The sequence below is a fragment of the Anopheles nili genome, chromosome 3 (genome assembly GCF_943737925.1).
Source record: "Anopheles nili chromosome 3, idAnoNiliSN_F5_01, whole genome shotgun sequence".
Lineage (NCBI taxonomy): Eukaryota > Metazoa > Arthropoda > Insecta > Diptera > Culicidae > Anopheles > Anopheles nili.
In genome coordinates, this window is record NC_071292.1 from 33,730,199 (window position 1) to 33,740,000 (window position 9,802).

Sequence of the window (9,802 nt, forward strand, 5' to 3'; positions counted from 1 at the left end):
CACGTGTGAAGCCGAAGCAGATCGACTTTTATGAATTTTTCCCGGGAACCGTCGCGGTCGCGTTTCATTCCACAGCTCGGCCAGATGTAGTCTGTCCGTGCACAAAAACCCTGACGAGTCCTGCCAACTCACCGGGAGGAGCACTCTTGCTCTTGAGCCCCCCCCCCCCAAACTCCCTCGCCCCGTCTTAGCCCTTCGTACCGGTTGAAGAGAATTGAAGACAAAAAGAAAAGGACTCGCGTACGTACGACACGCACACACGCCCAAACGCACGTACGGAAGCACCGGAAGCACCAGCGAGCCATGCCAGCGAGACGCTACCCTTGATAGGGGACGGCGTTCCTTTTTTTTGAGAAAGGATCGCTTTTCCGACCAAAAAAAAGGACGCAATGAAGCCAGCACCGCTCTCGCCACTGTCGCCGTCGTCGTCGTCCTCGTCGTCCTCGTCGAAGCTTCCGTCGCAAGTGCCCGCGATGCGGCGCCGGAAGCCAGCCACTACTTTTACTACCACTATCGATAATAACACTACCCCGGCCATGCACCTCCGGGCAGGATCATCCCCCGTGTTGGGTGGCACTGGCAGCTGCAGCCGGTTGCATCCTTCGCCGGTGTGGCAGGACACGCGCCCTAACACTGCCCGGCGAGGTAAAGGTGGGCGGCTCTGCAGGAGCACCGTCCCCCTTATCACCGTCTCCGGCAACTCCACCACCACCACCAGCACCACCGCCGCTACCGCCACTAGCACCACCACCCCCAGCGCCAGCACCACCCACAGCAGTAGCAGCGATCGGGCAGCCGGTGGTGGCGTTGTGCCGAACGACCCAAAATCGACCCTTCGAAGCGTGCCTTGGAGCCAGCAGAGCATAAAGCTCCGGCAGTCCTTCCGCAGGCGGCTGCTGCCCTTCTTCGTGCTCGGGATTGGCCTCATCCACCTGCTGCTCCCGGCGAGCCCCGCCAATGCCGAATCGCTGGCGGATATGGCGCTTTACTACGACCAAAACTCCACATCAATGCTCCCTGGAACGACCCTGCTGCAGCTGCCAAACGGTAAATATCTGTGTCCCGTCTATGTCCCGTAGTGTCCTTTAGAGGGTGGAATCTCTCTCTCTCTCTCTCGCTCTCTTTCTTTTGCCTTTTCCTTCGCGCTAGGGGTTTTTTTTCGCAGGTGCAGGTGGTTTTGTTTTGCCAAGGAGTTATTCCGATTAATCGATTGTTTCGGCTCCTCGAAAGGTTCGCTTCTGGAAAGCATTCGTTACTTACGCGATTGTGTGGTACTCTGTGCGTGTGCCACTGCGTGTATGTGTGTGCGCGCGTGCGAGAGAGAGAGAGAGAGAGAGCGTGGAGAGAGCAAGTAAAATGTGAGTGAGAGTGAGCGAATCGGAACCGGAGCTGTCGGAGCTGCCTTGTGGGCTCTTGTGGCTGTGTGTTTCGCTTGCTGTGCGGGTTTTCACGGGCGAAAGATGCCACAAAAGCCTCGCAGAGGTCGACGAGTAGACGGATGCAATATCCCTAGCCGATGCATTTCTTCCCGGGCCAGGCGTCCATTCGTGCCAGCTGGGAAATGGAAACACTCCCCCACTCGTATTCGAGCGGAAAATTCCTTAAAAAAAGCGCTCCGTTGGTGGTTATGTAACCGTGGCCAGGCAAAACAGTGCCACCGAATATCCTTGCTCGAAAGGCTGGCTTGCGTACGACCGGTTGAGTTTTTCGGGTTCATGCTCATGGATTTACGCGCCGATTGTCACTCAATCAATCACACCAGGAGACCCTCCTGGTGGTGCTTCTGCCACGGACAGGGTCATCCTGGTTCGCGGTGGGAGACCGGCGAAACAATTCAAGGCCAGCGACCGCACGCGCCCGTGAACGGAGCGAACCCAATCCGATGGTTCCTGTGTCGAGCCGTCCGGTGTCCGGGTCCTTCCTTCGATGTCCTTCCCCACCAGCCGAAGGATCGCTGAAACACGGGGTTGTCATCGTTTTGTCCTCATCGTCGTTAGGGAGTATCGATTATCAGACACCCTGATGTGGGGGTGCATACGTGCGCGTGTGTGGGTGTGGGTGCGAGAGAGAGAGAGAGAGAGCGAGAGAAGGCGCAGCTGTGGTGTACACAAAAACACACACACACTCGCAAACACAGGCATAACGTACGGCCCGTAACGTATTCTCAAGCCAGCCCTTGCGTTTGACTGTGGTTCAGGATTTTGGAGTCCCACTACGGGGGTTCCCGTTGATTGCCGTGGGGAGTTTACCTCTTTTTTTTCTTCGTTTCCTACCAAAACCTTGCTCTCTCTGGATGTACTATGCTCCGGTATTGGAGAGTAGCTTCTCTCCCGGGTTGCTGACATTCGAGGTTTTTCGTTTCACGTGATTCATCCCCCCCAGAGAGGTTGTATTTTCGAGAGACAACCCCCCCATGCTAGCTATACGTGTGTGTGTGTGTGTGTGTGCCTGGAAGAGAGAAAATGAGAGAGAAAGACGGTGTAAAGGATCATAAAAGCTCGCAAAAGGCGAATAGAGAGAGAGAGAGATGAACGATCGGTGCTAGGAAACGAGAGAGTAACACCGTTTTGTAGGTGACTGAATTGGGTAACACGTGCTCTAATCGCTAACGCAGCGCTCGTACACTCGAGCAACGGTACACCGTGATTTTGCCTGGGTGGAATAAAACCGATCCTCCTCCCCCGCAAAAAGGTACCTTTCCCGACTTTTCGCAAAGAGCGCCCCAAGAAAGAGGGACATTTTCACGGGGTACGAAGATTGAACAACCGATAGCACTGGCGTTGGCATCGTCCTATCGAAAAAAAGGGAGCCATATGAAGCCAAAACGAAGGTGCTCATCCACGGTGCATATGGTGGTGCTAGCGGGAGTGCCAGCGAAACAAATGGCACCGATGCACGCCAACGAAAAAGAAAAACCTTCACCAGCGACTGGGCGCCTCCATTGGGAAATTTCAAATGTAATTCAGATGACAGCCGCAGCCGATGATCATTCGCGATGATAACACCCGTTCGCTGCGGGCAGCAATATAATAATTTGTTTCGAATTGCGCTCTATTCCACCTGGACTCGTGCTCTCGTTGCTCTATTGGGTTTGGTAAAACCCAAAATGAAAAAAAAACTGTTCGCAATTTGAAACTCGTGTCTCATTGTGTGGCTTTTTTGCGCCACTCCTGCAACACCATTGTTTTCTATCATTATCATTTGTGCAAACACCGTTGATGGCACGGTTGTACAGAGTAGCTTGAAGGACTACCATCAACACCGGGCATGCCGACGAAATAAATAAAGACAAACCAGCGACAAAAGCCCAACCTGAGGTGTTGATTATGAAAATAGCAACATCCTTGGGAGTTACATAACAAAACACGGCCACGGCAGCTGCCTTGCGGTGAATGAACGTGAATGGTTCTGCAGCTCGGTTGGCAGTTTATTTATTTTACTGCCACCTCCCGGTATCTAATGGTGTTGCTTGTGTGTGTGTGTTTGTTTTTTTTTCTGCGAGAACATTTGAATGTAGCCAAACGAACGGGTTGAAAAAAAAACCCTCCCTCAAACGGGTGCAGAGCACTGGTGGAGTGAAACCCGAAATGAATCCGAAACCCATCAAACGTGAAACACTTGCAAAATTAAAACCGGTGGAACGTTTCGGTGCCACCGGCGGCGAAAGTTTCCATTTATTTTACATGCCCGCGTGTGCTCGCCAAAGCGGAAAGCCGGACGCTGCAAAACTTTTCGCTCGCAGTTCTGTGCGCGATGCAATAATTTCGCCCCCTTTTTTGCTACTGCTACGGCCACCCTTCTGGTGGAGTATTCTCGTTCTCAATCTGAAACGCGACGGGTAGGCAGGTAATCGGAATGTTCCGTCCGAGGATTTAGTGCGCGATGCCGTTTCGACGTTCGTCCCTTTTTCCCGCTCTAAAAAAAGAAACGGAGAACCGACGAGTCGGAAAACGAAACCCGTTTACAGAATGTCAAAAAGCGTTTAAACTCATTAAAACTATTTCGCTTCTCAACCGCTTTGCTACCGCCGGGGGCTGGTGATTTTTGTCGTAGTTGGGCGCGTTAGCGTTTTCGCATCGTAACTTCGTACCTTCCCGAATCCGCAATTATGACATCCGATCGAAAGGCCTTCCCTCAACCGCTTGCAAAAAAGGTTGACGTACAAAAAAAGGGGTTTCGTTTGTGGGTGAAATCGAGAGCACGGGGGAAAAAAAAGTCACCTTCGCAAACCAAGCTCGAAAAGGCACGTTATTAAACACCTCAGGAAAACCAAGGGCAGCGGCTCGTAAACGTCTAAAATAGTTGCCCAAAAACTTCCCGCGAGCACCGGGACACGGTACGTGGGCAAAAATCGATAGAGGAAGAATTTTATTAATCCGATTCCGTGGGTGAGCGAAATACCGTGAGCCCACGCGAAGCCTCCCCGACAGAGCGAAGGTGTTAATGTTGGGTGGATGAAAAAGAGACGAAAGGAAAAAAAAGGAAACCATCCACCTACGAATGCGTATTTCGAGCAGTTTTACGAACTCACGCTTGAGGTGCGCGTCCACGTGGGCGCAATTTTATGCCGTACGCATATTACCGTACAATCGTGACCGGGGAGACACCTTTTCTGGTGTCGACCCCGAGTGGGTTTTGCGAGCCATGGTGAAACGTCACCATCGAGCGCACATTGACGCCATGGCTGGTCTCCGTGGCCAGGATGGCCCGTAGATCGGGTGGTAGCTTCGTCGAGGACACCGAGTGTCGTGCGCAGCGTGATTGCTTAACGAAACAAATGAAACATTCCACCGCAATGACAGCGAAATGTAAATGTCAAACTCGTATAAGAAATATCATAAATCCCGGCAGCATGAAATAGTGTCCTGGTGTGGGGGTGAAAGGCTCGAAACAGTCACGAGGGGCGCGGCAGAAGCAAATGTTGATGATTACAACATTCCGGCTCTTCGGGTGCACAGCCTTCGAAGGGAAGTAAATCGAATCAGGCACGAGGTGTATGTACGAATGCCAACGTCCCTTTTGGATGATGACCTTTTCTGCTTTTTTTCACCAAGAAAACACACACACACACACACACCCGTACAGACGTACAACAATAAGCTCGGCCACGTGCTACATTTATTTTTTACAATCCTGTTTTACAGTGCGATAAACTGAAATTTTCACTCTCGGGGAAAATGATCAAATTGCTTGAGGGAATCAGTTAGTTCGTGGGTAAAGTGTTATTGTGATTTATTTCCCCTTCATTCGAATAGTGAGTTTGCATTTCAAGAACGGTGACTAAAGGGGAATATATAAAGTTCAAATACACTTCGTTGTCACAACATATAACGGTTGAAAAATTTAGCTGAAATGTAACTAAAAATTACTAGGAAAATCAATCAGAAAGAACCGTTGTGACGCTTTTGGGCGTTGTACAAATGTACGACATGACCTTTCCATTCCGCAGCTTGAACTTGAACGGCATATTAATCAAACTGGTCCAAAGTATCGATTCAAACACTTTTCTGCTTAACGATACAAGGATATTACACGAGCCCAACGTATACGCTAAACACTACGCAAGGCACGAGCAAGAAGAAAACATCTTTGCTTTTCTACTCGTAGTGATTTCGTGGCTGCTAGGGATCTTCTATCGAATACTTGCCATTGAACCGAGTGACTGGGGCTTACCTTGGTGACCACGGTCACTGGAAAATCCAAGGTACGGCGTGGGAGTTGAAGCTTACGCGCCACCCACCTCAATACATTGCGTATCGACTTATGCAAATATCCGTCCATAAAAGCTTACCTCGAGAAACGTTCGGCTGTGCGGCACGCCCGTTGGCCGCGTGTGTACTTTGGAGGGGAAAATTCCGTATCAGAATTATGGTTTTATTTTGCCCTTTAAGGTTCCGGTAGTGGTTGTTCTGTGTTCCGTACGCCACGTGATTCTCCGAAGGAAAGGGCTGTCAAAGTATTGCACCATCGAAAGATGGCTGCGGTCACCGAAAGGGAGAGCTGCTGATCGAAATAGGCGATTTGGATATTGTCTTGCATTTTTTTTCTCTGACCCTGAAGAAGCTCCCGTTGATAAGAAGCCCTGAAGAAGCTCTTAACGATAGCAACCTGCACAGTGGTACGCACTCGTGGTACAATGTTTCAGTGCCGTTCGAATTGGCTATGTTTTATTTATAAACAGGCCGAAACGTGGTACGAAACTTATTTCGAAATATTTATTACATACAATATCTCGCTGGCATTGATGCTTGCAGCCGCTTAGAGCCTCCAATCCTAGCCCCCCACAAAGTGCTCCCTAACCGGAAAGCTAAATCGAAAACCAAGCAAAAAGGCGCCTGTGAAGGCTTTCATCGTTTCCTTCCGCCAATTGGCTCCCGTGTGGGGTTGAGCCTGCAGCATCCCGGCGATGGAGCCAAACATCAACCAACCAGGGCTGAACGGCAAAGTGTGTAACGAGTTCCGATCGTGGATGGAACTAGCAGAAACCGGGGTAGAGAAATATCGAACATATCACCGGGAAAATGTTTGCTTTTCCGCCATCTCCGTTCTGCGCACGAGGGGGAAAAAAAGCCGGAGAAAATTTCGTTCCCTCTTGTGATTTCCAATCAATTTCGACAAAGTTACGACTGATTTCATTCTACCGCGTTCCGTGTTGTGCCCTCATCGCCTTTCTCACACGCCCACGTTCGTGTAACGCGTGTGCGAGGTTCTTTCCTCTCGTGTGCGAGGATTCTGAGGATGTTTTCGATTGTTTTAGATTTATCAACCACTTTACTTGTGTTCTCTTTTTTGTATCTCTCTCTCTCTCTCTCTCTCTCTCTCTCTCTCTCTGCACCGATTCCACCCGCGCCCTCAAAATCGAACAATCACTACATGACCTTGACGCGTGTTGTTTGCTCATCCGGGGTTGCCTTTATTGGCGCTCGAATCCGGCAGTGTATTGATTTTGCTGTGAAGCGATAAATTGAGATGAATTATTCAAAAATGCATATCTTAGAGCAGAAGAAAAGATCAGGAGGTACAAAGCAAATAAAGCGTGAATTACGGGTAATTTGTGTACAGATTTGTAATGAAATTACCTAAATGAAACTGTTTATCATTGCTCGTGAAATATTTCATGGACGGTGTGAATGTTTTCAATGTTTTAAGGTAACTTCGGTTCTGGAAATACACCTCGGTGTAGTTGAGAAGAGGACAGTTAGCTCATCACTCTGAAATGCAGGTTATAGGTCGCTTTGTCAAAAAAAAAAGACGATGATATAATAAGCAATACAGGAATCGTCGCAACATGGTAGGCACTGAAGGTTTTAATGCAATCGATTCCATTCTCGAGCTGCTAGATCCTAGCATGCTTGGAAACCACTTCACCTTAGCAACCTTAGCCTCCCGTGCCAAGCGGACATTAAGCAGTAACAGCTAATCAGTTGAATATCACGAGGTGGACACCGCGATCTGCAGGTTAAGGTTGACCTCAAACCGGGAGCTTTAAGTGTTTCGTGGGCCACGTAGGGCAACATTTGGTGACTTCTTCGAGAGCGGGAGTATGTAAGAGACATACGAAAAGAAAAGAGACAGGGAGCAAAATGGCTTCGCTAGTCGCGCAGTGCAATGGTACGTATGAAAATTGTGCATTTGCAACGAAATCAGAAAAATGTACAATCAGCAATGCAGACGGTGTAGTACGAGTTCGCTCAGGGAAAACGGGTGGCGAAATCCTAAAAAAGTAAACACGCAAATGAAAGCTGGTCATTACGATTTCAGCTGTAAAGCGCAATTCGCGGTGGTTGGTGCCGCGCGGCCTGCAATCCCGGCACTCGAGTGGATGGTGGTTCGACGCTAGAATAACTCCACATTCAGCGATTAAATAGGTCAAGTGATTGTACTCCTTCGCTCGCGAACACCGTGGTTCCGAAACAACGCAAGCAGAAGCGGTCCTTACAACCGCAATCCGTGCCCAGCGAGTGTTTGGGGCTCTGGGAAAATAGAAACGGAACGGGTGTGATGGTAAAAAGCAACGGACAGCTGGCAGTGCACGAAGCAAGCCAAGAAACAGAAAAATGCTCGAGGTCATGCACATGCGGAGGAGTAGGCCAGGATTGTAAAAGGTTCCGGATTGTGGCCCTGTTTGTGTGCCCCCACACGGTCGGTGGGCTCTCTCGGTCTGGAATTATCATTTTATGTGCGATATAAACATGAGATAGCTCGAAAGCGCTATCTTGTGCGATGCCGTCGGTACCGAAAGGAATCCTCGTAGCAGCGGAGTGGTTATGGTGGTTGACTGAATTAATTCACCCAAATGGAGAAAGCCCAAAGGCAAGCCCTGATGCCCTGAAACCCTTCTACACGCCCTCACGGCCACACTCACGTAGCTGATCGGTCGTGAGGCCCGAAAATGGTGCCTATCCCACCCAACAATGGTGGCGTTGTTTCCCGAACCGACGACACTCGGCCTAGAACGTCCTTGGCCGGGACATAGTCATCATTTCGCGACCACTCTCCGATTGACTCGCTCATGTCCTAGTTTTCGAAGCCAATTTCGGCACCACCAAGGATCCGTGACATTTATCGGGGCAAGCACGGTTGGTCTGGAATTTGAAAGGCTCGGCCTGGGAATGGACGGCCTAACTAATGGGAAGCGAGCCTCGCTATCTGGTTTCATCCATCTTACAATCCGCACTGCGCGCAACGGCAAAGACGGAGAAAGCGAGGAGCGAGTTTGCGAGTGTGAAAGGAGAAATTTATACGAACAACCTTGGTCCGGAACGATGCCACAACTCAGGCCAGGCGATGATCTGCAGATAACAGCGTTGGTAGAGATGGTCGAAGCGTACCAAAGAAAACCGACATAAAACTGCTTGAAGCGTGCGTTACGGGGGGGAAGCAAAACGCATTAGCGTAAACCTAGGTCGCTTACATTGTGGTAGCTTCTGGAAAAGTGGAAAAACCACAGACAAAAAAAAAACACTCCTCCGGTCGATGAAATGCTTAATGAAAAAACGCCAGCGCTTGGTGTGGCGTGCGCTCGGTCGAAAACGGTCCATAATTTTGGCACCCCTCTAGAACGAGGTTAAACAGGATAAGCGTGGAGATTGAATTTCTCTTCGTGAATCTGTGGCGGTCCCGCGAGAAAGACAAGGAAAATTACACACCAAGCTACGTTGCCATGGTGGGTGGCGGTGGTTTGCGTTGATTTTTATTTAATTTTACTAGAAGCCGCTTCTTGGAGCGCTTGCTGACCGGGTTTGCTTGTCGGGAAGGAGAAGCAATGATGGTGCCTTTGTGTGAGCCTTCGTGGCGCAAAAGTTTTCCCGAAAACTGTCGCCCGATGCAATCAGCACCGTTGTCAGTGCTGCTGGCAGGATGAGCGCACGAATGGAATCCCGTTGTTGAGCGCATTTTTCGAAACAATCGCTCGACCTCGGTTTCGTGGGTGAGCGACAGAAAAAAAAGTAATGAAATCCCCTTATTATCGTGAATTATGTGGGATTACATTGTGCCTGTGTGTGTGCGCCCGCGCGCGTGTCGCCTGCATGTGGGTGGCCTTACGCGGGCTCACCGCTGAGCTTCGCGGATTCCATTAAGATATTGCGCCCGGGCAGCTCAGGATTGCTCTCCGCGGAGACAGTTAAATTTGATTAGATAAATTTTATGACCAATTATGACAATGCTATATATGTTCGCATAATCCGCGCCCGCGATGCTGACGTTGGCCGATCGTCGTCCTGCGCTCGGCGTAATCTCGCACGGTGACGACGACAGGACACCATAGTACGTTAATGGCCACTGATTGGGTGTGAAAATC